Genomic DNA, 13814 nt, shown 5'->3' on the forward strand with positions numbered 1-13814 from the left:
TGTCACTTTTGGGTATTTTCTGTCATAAAGACCCCTGAAAGTGACTTCAAATGTGACGTGGACTCTAAAAAAAAAAAAAAAAAAAAAAATGGTTTTGTAAATTTTGTTGTAAAAATGAGAAATCGCTGGTCAACTTTAAACTCTTATAGCTCCCTAACAAAAAAAAAAAAAAAAATTGTTTCCAAAATTGTGCTGATGTAAAGTAGACATGTGGGAAATGTTATTTATTAACTATTTTGTGTGACATATCCCTCTGATTTAAGGGCATTCAAAGTTTAAAAATTGTGAAATTTTCAAACTTTTTGCCAAATTTCCATTTTTTTCACAAATAAACGCAAGTGATATCGAATAAATGTTACCACTATCATGAAGTACAATATGTCATGAAAAAACAGTCTCAGAATCAGGGGGATCCGTTGAAGCGTTCCAGAGTAATTACCTCAAAGTGACAGTGGTCAGAATTGTAAAAATTGGTCTGGTCATTAACGTGCAAACGACCTGGAGGGGGGGGTAAAGGGGTTAAAAAGTAACAGATGTTTTAATTTATATTCCATAAATTGATAGTACATAAGATATATTGCAAAGTTTCTTATTTTCATATAAGAGAAATCTGCTTCTTTCTCCTCCAGGACTGATCATTCATTTTCAGAATTCTCAATTCCTGGATAAAATCTGTTTTCAGTTAAGACAGGTTATCCCATTACTGAGATAGATGATAGTTGCTACTTATGAGATTCTACAGTACGTAAATGAGAGGGGCAAGGAAGAGCTCCGCTGCTAGCTCCTTCCTTCTCCATAGAATCTTATCAGTACCAACGGTCATCTCCTATCTCAGTATTGTAAAATTCTGTCTTCATGGAATATAGATTTTACCGAGGAATTTAGAATTTTGAGAATGAATGATCAGTCCTGGCGGAGAAAGAAGCAGATTTCTCTGATAAGATATATTACAAAGTTTTTTATTTTCATGTCTACTATTGATTTATGGGGAAAAAATACAATGATGGTTAGAACATACTTTACATTAAAGGACCCCGAGAACAAGAGTTATCTCTTCTGGAAAATCAAAAATCAGCATGATAAACTGGACCCTATGGCAGAATGAGGAGCCATCAACCATTTGTCCCAAATTTTGTGGAATCTTTCAGTGTGATGGCACAGCCATTTCTTATGGGGCAACAGAGCATTAATGAGCGAAATCCATTCAGTTATGGCTGGGGATTGAGCTGCCCAAGACTTCTTCACCATCTTCTTTCCATATTGAGATTCTGTCAAAAAGGTATGCATGCACTGTATCTTGTCACGCATGCTTCCAAATCAATATATGGTAAACATTTTTTGGGCAGAGAAGAACCGGGGAACCCATTATATCATTTAAGTAATCACCTGCTCCCAAAAACCCAGTATCTGTGGTCAGTTCCAAATGAGGTGGAAGAAAGTGCCAGGAGCTGTATGACATTTGAGGCATTCATTAAGGTAATCAGGTCTAAATCTAGCTAGTCATGAAGTAGTGTAATATGTAGGATGTGTAATTGTATAAAATGTTCAGTGTGAGTCGAATAAACTAATTTGGGTGAGATTATTGCCCCTCCCACTCCTCTTCTATTAAAGAGGATGTCCACTACTTTATCATTGATAACCTATCCCTAGGATAGGTCATTAATGTCTGATCGATGGGGGTCTGACCCCCGGCACTCCCACCGATCAGCAGTTCTCAGTTTCGGTGGCTGGAAATGTTCAATTGCAAAGATGCTCCATTTTGTGATAGTGTCCATGACTGGGAACTGCACATCCGCCTCCTATTAATTTGAATGGGGGTAGATGTGCAAAACCCAGCCGCGGCCACTATCATTAGACGGAGCAACTCCGCAGTTGAGCATTTTCGGCCGATGACCACCACCACTGAAAACTGTTGATTTGCGGGGGTGCCTTTTGTCGGAACCCGTCCAATCAGACATTAATGAACTATCCTAAGGATAGGTCATCAATGATAAAGTAGTGGACAACCACTTTAATTGTCCCACATCTGCCTCCCACTTCTTTAATTAGTCATGTGGGGTCAAATAGACCCCAACCGAGTTTGTCATATTTCCGCAAGTATGAAAGATAGTTAACCGTCCGTTTCAGTAGCTTCCTAGTTTAGGCAACCCTCCTTCCTCATTGCATCGTGAAATGCGGCATCAACTGCATGTGCCACACTTGTAAGAGCTTATAAAGTGCAAGAGCAGAAATTTTCATCTTGCCACGTTTCCTGAAAAGACGACTCAATGATGACACCGAGCCTTCTTGTTCTGGAAGTAGCCAAAGTCCTGTCAAAGGTCAATGTCATTTATGTGTGAGATCTAGCGACCAAAAAAACAAAACCAAATGTGATAATTGCAAGAAATTTATGTGCAATGAACACCATAAGAAGATATGAGATTCTTGTGCCAAATAATTACTTGTTTTTTCATAGCACATAAGTAGATGTTTGCATTTTGTTGAATACTAAAAATTTTATGTTTAGATGTTGTACCTTATGTTCCTAAATGAAGTAAAATATTTAGATTTGAGAGTCCTCAGTAGTTGATACCTTTTAATGGCTAACTGAAAAGATGGTAACATCTAAATTAAGTAAAAATTCTTCATTAATATGTTATTTTTTTATATGAAAACTGGGGTCTCATGGACCCCACAAGACTAATAGTGTAAGTACTTTGGCGCAACTAACTGAATTTTAACCCCTTCATGACATTTGACGTACGTTTACGTCACGGCTTAAGTTATAGCCGAGTTTCGTCTGTCACGGGCAGGAGCGGTGCCCGCACTGCCCCATGCCATTTAACCCTTTAAACGCAACGATCTATAGCGATTGTCGCAGCATTTGAAAGGCTGGGAGGGGGCTCCCTCTCCCATCCAATCGGTGCCCCCACTACGTCATAGCGAGGGCCCAATCGTTGCCATCTCAACCCGATGTCTTGACGACCTCCAGGTCTGCCAGCTACAGAGGCCTGTTTAGATCATGCCTGGAGCATGGTCTAAAAGGCGATCTGTCAGTGCAGCACTGACACGTTTAATGCATTGCAGTGCTGGTGCATTGCAATGCATTATACCAGCGATCAGAGTATTAGAGGTTAAAGCGAACCTGTCAGTAGGATTTAGCCCTATAAACTAAAGGCATGGCTATAATGGTGCTGTGATGCTGATTAATCTGATACCTGATGTGAAGGGATCCACTCAGTGGCTGCTGAATACTCACCTTATGAAATTTTCATAAAATGACATATTTTATGCTTCTGGGCGGGATGTGGGGGCAGGGTCTTCTTCTGTAAACCCCCCCCCCCTCTTCCCCCACACCAGCCTCCTCTGCTTCTTGTTTAGGTCACTGATTATTCAGTGACCTGCCTCCTTTTTAAAATTCTGTGCCGCCGCCATCATTGTGTGGTCAGCGCGTGCGCAGTGTGATTCTCGTTCATGTGTGCAGGTCTTCAATAAATCGATTCGACCTATAACACTTTCACACTTTTTAATGCCTCCAGTGAAGTTGGTAAAAAAAAATAATAGGAAAAAATGTGGCAAAAAAACGATGCTTTTCATCCTACCACCAAAAAAAGTGAAATAAAACGCAATCAAAAAGTCAAATGTAAATAAAAATGGTATCACTGAAAACGTTATCTGGTCCCGCAAAAAAAAAAAAAACCGCCATACAGCTCTATCAGCGGAGGAATAAAAAAGTTATAGCTGTCAGAATGCAAAAACAATTATTTTTTCTATGAAAGTTTTTATTGTGTAAAAGCGCCAAAACATTAAAAAAATTATATAAGTGTGGGTATCATTGTAGTTGTACTGACCCGAAGAATAAAGCTGTCACTTTTACCACACGGTGAACTGCATAAAAAAAAAAAACAATTGCTGTTTTTTGTTTATTCTGCCTGCCAAAAATCGGAATAGAAAGCGGTCATAAAATGTTATGTGCCTGAAAATGGTACCAATAAAAACATCAAGTCGTCCCACAAAAAACAAGCCCTCACATGACTGTTGGCAGAAATATAGAACAATTATAGCTCTCAAAATATGGCAATGCAAAAACTTTTTTCACAAAAAAAAAGCGTTTTTTAGTGTGTGACAGCAGCCAAACATAAAAAAACAATATAAACCTGGTATCGCTGTAATTGCACCGATCTGAAGAATAGAGTAATCTAATCACGTATACCGCACGAGAAACTGCATAACAAAAACACAATTCTCAACCTGCTGTTGATTTGTTCACTCTGCATCCCAAAGATCACAGTAAGATTCGGCTCACATTTATCCTATGACCTACACTGAGCGCTTACACTTGGGTTTTCATGTAAATCTCTGAAATACGTGATTCAGACCGAACCCCCTGCGGAAGATTCCCTATAATGAGGCAGATGGAGGCACTGTGGACACTATCTAGCCTATGCAGGGCCAGGACAAGGTATTTTAGTGCCCCCCCCCCCCTCCTGATGCACCCTCAACCCCCAAGTAAAGGAATGGGTCAGAGATTCAAGTAAAAGGTCCCCTAACGCCCCCCTCATTCCCTTCCGATGGGTTAAGTATCAAGCTATGATGACTATTTTCACTAGAATTGTTACATTTTTTTACCTAAAAATACCAGCAAAAGTAAAAAAAAAAAAAAAAAAAAAAAAAAAAAGTAATATACTTTAACCCCTTAAGCCCCGCGGGTGATTTGCACGTTAATGACCGGGCCAATTTTTACAATTCTGACCACTGTCACTTTATGAGGTAATTACTCTCGAACGCTTCAACGGATCCCCCTGATTCTGAGATTGTTTTTTCGTGACATATTGTACTTCATGATTGTGGAAAAATTTCTTCGATATCACTTGCGTTTATTTGTGAAAAAAACGGAAATTTGGCGAAAATTTTGAAAATTTTGCAATTTTCAAAATTTGAATTTTTAAGCCCTGAAATCAGAGCGATATGTCACACAAAAGAGTTAATAAATAACATTTCCCACATGTCTACTTTACATCAGCACAATTTTGGAACCAAAATTTTTTTTTGTTAGGGAGCTATAAGGGTTAAAAGTTGACCAGCGATTTCTCATTTTTCCAACAAAATTTACAAAACCATTTTTTTAGGGACCACATCACATTTGAAGTCACTTTGAGAGGTCTTTATGACAGAAAATATCCAAAAGTGACACCATTCTAAAAACTGCACCCCTCAAGGTGCTCAAAACCACATTCAAGAACTTTATTAACCCTTCAGGTGCTTCACAGGAATTTTTTGAATGTGGAAGAAAAAAATGAACATTTAACTTTTTTCACAAAAATGTTAATTTAGACCCAATTTTTTTTATTTTCACAGGGGTAACAAGAAAAAATGGACCCCAAAGTTTGTTGTGCAATTTCCCCTGGGCACGCAGATACCCAATATTTGGGGAAAAAATACTGTTTGGGCGCACGGCAGGGCTCGGAAGGGAAGGAGCGCTATTTGACTTTTTGATTGTAAAATTTGCTTGAATAATTAGCGGACGCCATGTTGTGTTTGGAGAGCCCATGTGTGCCCAAACTTTGGAGCTCCCCCACAAGTGACCCCATTTTGGAAACTAGACCCCCCAAGGCACCTATCTAGATGCATAGTGAGCACTTGGAACCCCCAGGTGCTTCACAAATTGATTCGTAACAATGAAAAAGTGAAAAAAAAAACACTTTTTCATTTGTATGAATCAATTTGTGAAGCACCTGAGGGTTCCAAGTGCTCACTATGCATCTAGATAGGTGCCTTGGGTGGTCTAGTTTCCAAAATGGGGTCACTTGTGGGGGAGCTCCAATATTTGGGCACACAGCGGCTCTCTAAATGCAACATGGTGTCCGCTAACAAATTTAACGCAAAATTGGCTCAAATTGTTAGCGACACCATGTTGCGTTTGGAGAGCTGCTGTGTGCCCAAACATTGGAGCTCCCCCACAAGTGACCCCATTTTGGAAACTAGACCCCCCAAGGCACCTATCTAGATGCATAGTGAGCACTTGGAACCCCCAGGTGCTTCACAAATTGATTCGTAACAATGAAAAAGTGAAAAAAAAAACACTTTTTCATTTTTATGAATCAATTTGTGAAGCACCTGGGGGTTCCAACTGCTCACTATGCATCTAGATAGGTGCCTTGGGGGGTCTAGTTTCCAAAATGGGGTCACTTGTGGGAGAGCTCCAATGTTTGGGCACACAGGGACTCTCTAAATGCAACATGGTATCCGCTAACAAATTGAATGGAAAATCGGCTCAAATTGTTAGCGGACACCACATTGCGTTTGGAGAGCTTCTCTGTGCCCAAACTTTGGAGCTCCCCCACAAGTGACCCCATTTTGGAAACTAGACCCCCCAAGGCACCTTTCTAGATGCATAGTGAGCACTTGGAACCCCCAGGTGCTTCACAAATTGATTCGTAATAATGAAAAAGTGAAAAAAAAAACACTTTTTCATTTTTACGAATCAATTTGTGAAGCACCTAGGGGTTCCAAGTGCTCACTATGCATCTAGATAGGTGCCTTGGGGGGTCTAGTTTCCAAAATGGGGTCACTTGTGGGGGAGCTCCAATGTTTGGGCACACAGGGACTCTCTAAATGCAACATGGTATCCGCTAACAAATTGAATGGAAAATCGGCTCAAATTGTTAGCGGACGCCACATTGCGTTTGGAGAGCCCCTCTGTGCCCAAACTTTGGAGCTCCCCCACAAGTGACCCCATTTTGGAAACTAGACCCCCCAAGGCACCTTTCTAGATGCATAGTGAGCACTTGGAACCCCCAGGTGCTTCACAAATTGATTCGTAATAATGAAAAAGTGAAAAAAAAAACACTTTTTCATTTTTACGAATTAATTTGTGAAGCACCTAGGGGTTCCAAGTGCTCACTATGCATCTAGATAGGTGCCTTGGGGGGTCTAGTTTCCAAAATGGGGTCACTTGTGGGGGAGCTCCAATGTTTGGACACACAGGTGCTCTCCAAACGCAACATGGCGTCCGCTAACAATTTGAGCCGATTTTCCATTCAATTTGTTAGCGGACACCATGTCGCGTTTGGAGAGCCCGTGATGTGCCTAAACAGTGGAGCTCCCCCACAAGTGTCCCCATTTTGGAAACTATACCCCTCAAAGATTTTATTAAGGTGTGTAGTGAACATTTTGAACCCAGAGGTACGGCACATTATTTGTTTACATTAGGTCATCATATTGAATAAGTTTTCATTATTCTTGAGCGCAAGTGCTCGCTACTTGAGTTTGCATCGGGTACTCAGGTATGCACCATGTACAGCGTGTGCTCGAGTGACATGCTCGAGTCCCTGCTCCACATGTTTCACGGTTATTAGACACCCAAAAAAAAACATGCGGGGATCGCTCATGCATGGCAGGCAATCCCCGTAAAGTTTTTTGGCCGCGAAGCATATGGGGCAGAGACTCGAGCATGTCACTCAAATACCCACGATACTAAATGCATACCAGAGCACCCGATGCAAACTCAAGTAGCGAGCACTTGCTCTCAACACTAGTCGCCATATCGTCATCTTTTTTTCTTACTTTTGAAAAAAATCCCAACCCCAGCCCTAGCCCCAGCACAACCCTAGCCCCAGCACAACCCTAGCCCCAGCACAACCCTAGCCCCAGCACAACCCTAGCCCCAGCACAACCCTAGCCCCAAACCCAGCCCTAACCCTAGCCCAATCCTAACTCAAGAGTTTATTTTTGACGCCGTTCCTTGTGCGGTATAAGTGATTAGACGACTTTATTCTTCGGGTCGGTGTGATTACAGCAATGCCAGAATCATATGGGGTTTTTATGACTGACAGCTGTCACACACTAAAAGACGCATTTTTTGTAAAAATCTAGTTTTTGCATCGCCATATTTTGAGAGCTATAATTTTTCCAGATTTTGGCAGACAGTCATGTGACGGCTCGTTTTTTGCGGGATGACTTGACGTTGTTAATGGTGGCATTTTCAGGCACGTGACATTTTTTGATCGCTTTCTATTCCGATTTTTGGGAGGCAGAATAAACAAAAACCAACAATTCAGGAATTGTTTTTTTTTTTTTTTTTTTTATTCTGTTCCGCGTGTGGTAAAATTGATGAGGCAGCTTTACTCTTCGGGTCAGTACGTTTACAGCGGTACCACATTTGTATCATTTTTCTATGTTTTGGCGCTTATACACAATAAAAGCTATTTTATAGAAAAAAATATTTTTTAGTATCGCTTTATTCTGAGAGCTATAACTTTTTTATTTTTCGGCTGATGGAGCTATATGGCGGCTTGTTTTTTGCGGGACGAGATGACGTTTTCAGCGGTATCATTTTTATTTATATGCGTCTTTTTGATCGCGTGTTATTCCACTTTTTGTTTGGCGGTATGGTGATAAAGCATTGTTTTTTGCTTGTTTTTTTTTTTTTTTTTTTTTTACCGTGTTCACTGAAGGGGTTAACTAGTGGGACAGTTTTATAGGTCAGGTTGTTCCGGACGCGGCGATACCAAATATGTGTACTTTTATTGTTTTTTTTTTATTTTTTTTATAATAATATTTATTGATGGGTACATTATATTTTTATTTTTGGTGTATTATTTTTTTTATTTTTTTATAATATTTTTGCACATTTTTTTTTTTTTTTTTTTCCACTTTCACACAGTTTATACACTTTATTACTTTGTCCCACTCTGGGACTTTCACTTTTTTTTTTCTGATCGCCTGCATGGCACAGGAATGGAGCACCATCCCTATGCCATGAAGGCTGTCAGAAGTGCACAGTGTGAAGATTGCTTGGAGATGCACTGCGCATGTCCAAGCAATCTTCCTGCTCTCTGGTGACCCGGATGTTGTCATGACGACATCGGGTCGTCATGGCAACACCCGGGAAGCCTTTGCAGACTGCGCTGGAAGCCGGAAGAGGAGGTGAGTATCGCCGATCACCTCCCCTTGCCCCCGCAATGCCGCGATCGACTTCGATCGACTTCGATCGCAGCATCGCGGGGGTTAATGTGCTGGGAGCGGTGCGTGACCGCTCCCTGCACATAGTACCGGGTGTCAGCTGTAACAATCAGCTGACACCCGGCGGCGATCGCGCCCGCACAGCCTGTGTGCGGGCGCGATCGCGATGACGTACTAATACGGGTCTGGCTCTTAAGTCCCAGGGCACAGACGCGTATTAGTACGTCAGATGTTATTAAGGGGTTAAGGGCTCATACTCATATGCGAGGAAAACAGTGAAATCCGATAAAAAAATCAGATTGCACTCAGACCAATGTTATTCTATGAGGCACTTCTCATGTGACTTTTTCTCAGCTGAAATTGGACTGAGAAAAAAAACGTAGCGTGCTACGTATTGCCGCTTATCTCGGACAGGATTCACCAATGCAAGTCAATGGGTGGTGAAAAAATTGCACTGCACCTTGTGAGTGCCATCCGATTTTCATGCACCCATCTCCTTGAAACTCAACAATTCATCAGCCGCATACAGTAAAATCATAGCAGTACCCGACAATATAGAATAGAGAAAATAGCTATACACACATAGAATAGTTAGATTGTAAGCTTGCAAGCAGTGCCCTCTCTCCTCCTGGTATCTGTTGATTTATGTGATTATTGTTATTCTGTAATGTCTTTTATTGTCTGTACAAGTCCCCTCTAAAATGTAAGGTGAATATGTTGGCGCTATAAAAATAAAAAAAAATATTATTAAGATGTCAGTGACATATATCATTAGTACACTGACTGTGTTGCTTACTGTACATGTCATTTATTGTTAAATTAAAGAATTTAAAAAAAAAAATGGTGTGGGGTTCCCCGTAATTGTATTCTCTAGCAGAGGGTAAACAGACAGCTGTAGGTAGATGTTTGTAGCCCGGGAAGGGGGGGGGAATACCCATGGAGCTTCCCAGGCTACTAATATGAGCCCCCAGCTGAATACTTAGCCTTTACTGGCTATTAAAATGGGGGATCCCCAAAAAAACTGACGTGGGGTTCCGCCCATTTTTAAAGGCCAGCAAAGGCTAGGCAGACAGCTGGGGGCTGATATTAATAGCCTAGGAAGGGGCCATGAATATTGACCCCCTCCCAGACTACAAACACCAGCCCTCAGCCACCCCAGAAATGGTACATCCATAAGATGTGCCAATTCTGGCACTTAGCCTCCACTCTTCCCATTACCCTGTGATGGTGGCAAGTGGGGTTATAGGGCTGGGGTTGATGTCAGCTTATAATGCCAGGTGACATTAAGCCCAGGTTAGTAATGGAGAGACGTCTATAAGACACCCCCATTACTAACCCCATAGTGAAAGTGAAATGGTAAAAAAAAAACAAAAAAAAAAACACCCACACCCAGAATTAAATATTTTATTTGAAATAACCACACAGACTCCATTAATAGTTCTAAATTAAACCCTACTTACCATTACGCCCTTTCCTCTGATTCCCATTTCTCCTGTAATAAAATAAAATAATAAACCAACCTCATCCTCACCTTTCTGACGTGAAGAACATAATCCGTTTGTCCCACGACGGGACAAGCTCTGCTACATCTAGATGACAGGCTGCATAGTAGCTTGATGTGACTATCCAGCCTGCCATCCTGCAGAGAGACTGAAGAGCGCATGCTTGCGCACCTCAGTGACTCACAGTGTCATCAAGTTGAGCGGAGTTCATATTGTATGAACTTCGTTCACCTCATTGACGTCAGCGCAAGCGTGGGAAAGTTCTCACCGCGCATGCGCTGAGGACATTTGCCGCCACCGCGAGCGTGAGACAGTGACAGTTTAAACTTATGACAGACATAGCATATCATGGTGCGGGAACTGGCACCCGCTCATGATCATGACGTGCTATGACTGTCATAAGTTGTTAATGAATCTTCAATAAAGATGTTATTTTAAGGACCCCTTTTCTGGATTTTTCCACTTTCCTGCATTGAACTCGTCGTACTACAAGGCTTTATCTATGCATTGGTGATCCTTGTTCCGTGAGTGAGCTGATTATTTTCTTTATTAGTACCAAAAAAAATAGTTTTGTAAATTTTGTTGGAAAATTGAGAAATTGCTAATCAACTTTCAACCCTAACTCCCTAACAAAAAAAATTAATCTTTCTAAAATGATGCTGATGTAAAGTAGACATGTGGTAAATGTTATTTATTAACTATGTAGTGTGGTATAACCATCTGGTTTAAGGGTATAAAAATTAAGTTTGAAAATTGCAAAATGTTCCCCAAAATTCTGATATTTCCACAAATAAACACAAAAAATATCGGCCTAAATTTACCAATAACATAAAGTACAATGTGTATCGAAAATAATCTCAGAATCACTGGGATACATTGAAGCATTCCAGAGTTGTTACCACATAGTGATACTGGTCAGAATTGTAAAATTTGGTCTGGTCAGGAAGGTGAAAACCAGCTCAGGTGAAGGGGTTAAAAGGAACAAGGGAAAATTCCCCACTTATTAAGGAATCTAATATATAAAGCTGAATGTGTGTGTATGTCCAGGATTGGCATCTGCACAGTCGCAGCTACAGCCACAAAATTTTGCCCAGTCACACGTCTGGACCCCGACAGCGTCATAGGCTATGTAGTGAGGTGAAATTTTAACCCCGCGCATTCCAATTCACCAAACCATTTTGCCCCTATCTACATAATGGAGAAAAAGTGAAAGGAAAAGTGTTGGAGGCAAATTGACAGCTGCCACATGTGAACAAGGGAGAATTAAAGAATGAGCGCGATGGCGCCAAAGAGTATATACCATACAGTTGCTAAGGTGGGGCCCCGACATGGGATACTCATACTCACCACACACGGGGATATGAACACACACACAAAATGCCCCACACACTACCACGTGCTTGAACACATATACCTCCCTCAGCACACACAAAACTCATCTCACAAAGATTTATCAGGCGGCCAATAGCAACCAATCACAGCTCAGCTTCTATTTTGCTACAGTTAATCTGAGCTGTGATTGGTTAATATAGGCAACAAAGGACATTCTCAGTATAAGAAAGCTTGTGTAAGGTAATAAGATGTCAGTTAGGGTGTGTTGGTGGAAAGGCTGATGTCAGTCACATTACTTCTATGTGAGAGGATATAGAAACTGCCAGTTACAGACTATTTTTACCGCAATAATGCCTCATAAGAAAAGGAATTTCATGGCACGAATGTCAGCTGATGCGAAAAGAAAAGCTGCATTACGGGCCAATGAAAAATGTGAAGACCGAGAAACAAGGCTGACACACATGAGAACAGCAGCTGCTTCCTCAAGAGCCAATGAACTTTCTGAGCAGAGGGAAGCGAGGCTTGCAGACATGAAAACAAGAGCTGCTTCCTCAAGGGCCAATGAACTTTCTGAGGAGAGGGAAGCGAGGCTTGCAGACAAGAGAACAAGAGCTGCTTCCTCAAGGGCCGATGAGCTTTCTGAGGAGAGGGAAGCGAGGCTTGCAGACATGAAAACAAGAGCTGCTTCCTCAAGGGCCAATGAACTTTCTGAGGAGAGGGAAGCGAGGCTTGCAGACAAGAGAACAAGAACTGCTTCCTCAAGAGCAAATGAACTTTCTATCTATTTGTTTTGTGGTTTTTGTGTGGAGAATACATTTTTGTTAACACATTCTATTTTGCTAACAGCAGTTATTAACCCGGGAAAAGCTGGGTAGTACAGCTAGTTAATTGAATATAAGGTGGACATCAACTGGGAGATGAGAAGGTTAAGCACCAGTGCCAAAGCAGTAAGGGGGGTAGGCAAGTTCCATGGTCTTGCACCCATCATTGCAATCATAACATGTTTGAAATGAAGGTAATTAAAAATCTGGGCATATGGCAGATCATTGATGGTCTGCACAATAGGAAAGTCCCCGATTCAGTACATACCTGGGATAGAAATCAAACACCTCATTTCTCCCATCCCAGTTCCCCAAACAGGGATAACAGTTCCAGGACTCTCTCACTGTGTCAAAAGGGGTATGTGCATGAATCTTAACTATCTTGATAAGTCCTTCTATCGCCCTCCATACCAGCAATGCCTGCCCGAGGACTGGTTGGGCTTCCAAAGATCGCCTTCTTGCCTCCCACACCACAAAACATGCAATGGATACAAATATACCTTGCTAAAAGGACGCATGAGAAGGGTTTCTGTGCCGCGCCGGCCGCTGCAGTCACGGTACTGGTGCATGGCGGTCCATCTGCTTGTCAGACCCAACCGGAGGCGCGCGACAGTCTTTGTCAATTTTAGGGTTAATAATAAAAGGTTTGTGATGCAAGTTGTAGTGGATGAAAGCGTAAGGGTTGCTGAAATCTCACATTAGTCAATGTGGGCACAACTTCTTTTTCAACAGTTTTCGATAACGTTACATAAAGAATAGTTCAATATAAATACAAATCAAATCTACTTATTGGTTTTCCTTGCTCTAGGAATCATTCCTATAGCGAGAAGGGGTCTATCCCTGTGTACTACGCTGTGATTTGCGCAAAATAGCAAGGTCAGGCAACTTTCTACCACTCTTTGAACTTACCACAGGTACGGCAGGCTGACAGCTAGCAGGGGGCAAGTTTTCTGGTCTTTGAGCATGCAAAGCATCAGGGGCTGGCATTAACTGCTCCTCTCCTTCGGAAGGGTTTGGTGTTTCTGGTAAGGACCGTTGTGGAAACAACTTCACTGGCACTACTATCGTATTGTTGACTTGCAGCAAAGAATGAGGAAATTCACCTAGGATGGTGCGAATCCTTGTGTCAGCCTCTTCTATCTGCGGAGGGACTTTCCTAGTTTCAACTCTTTCGCGCAATTGGGCTGGACATATTTTCAGATTGTCTCGGAATACA

This window comes from Phyllobates terribilis, unplaced genomic scaffold (assembly GCF_046119375.1).
Source record: "Phyllobates terribilis strain yellow unplaced genomic scaffold, ASM4611937v1 Scaffold_4__5_contigs__length_816908805, whole genome shotgun sequence".
In the NCBI taxonomy this organism is placed as follows: domain Eukaryota; kingdom Metazoa; phylum Chordata; class Amphibia; order Anura; family Dendrobatidae; genus Phyllobates; species Phyllobates terribilis.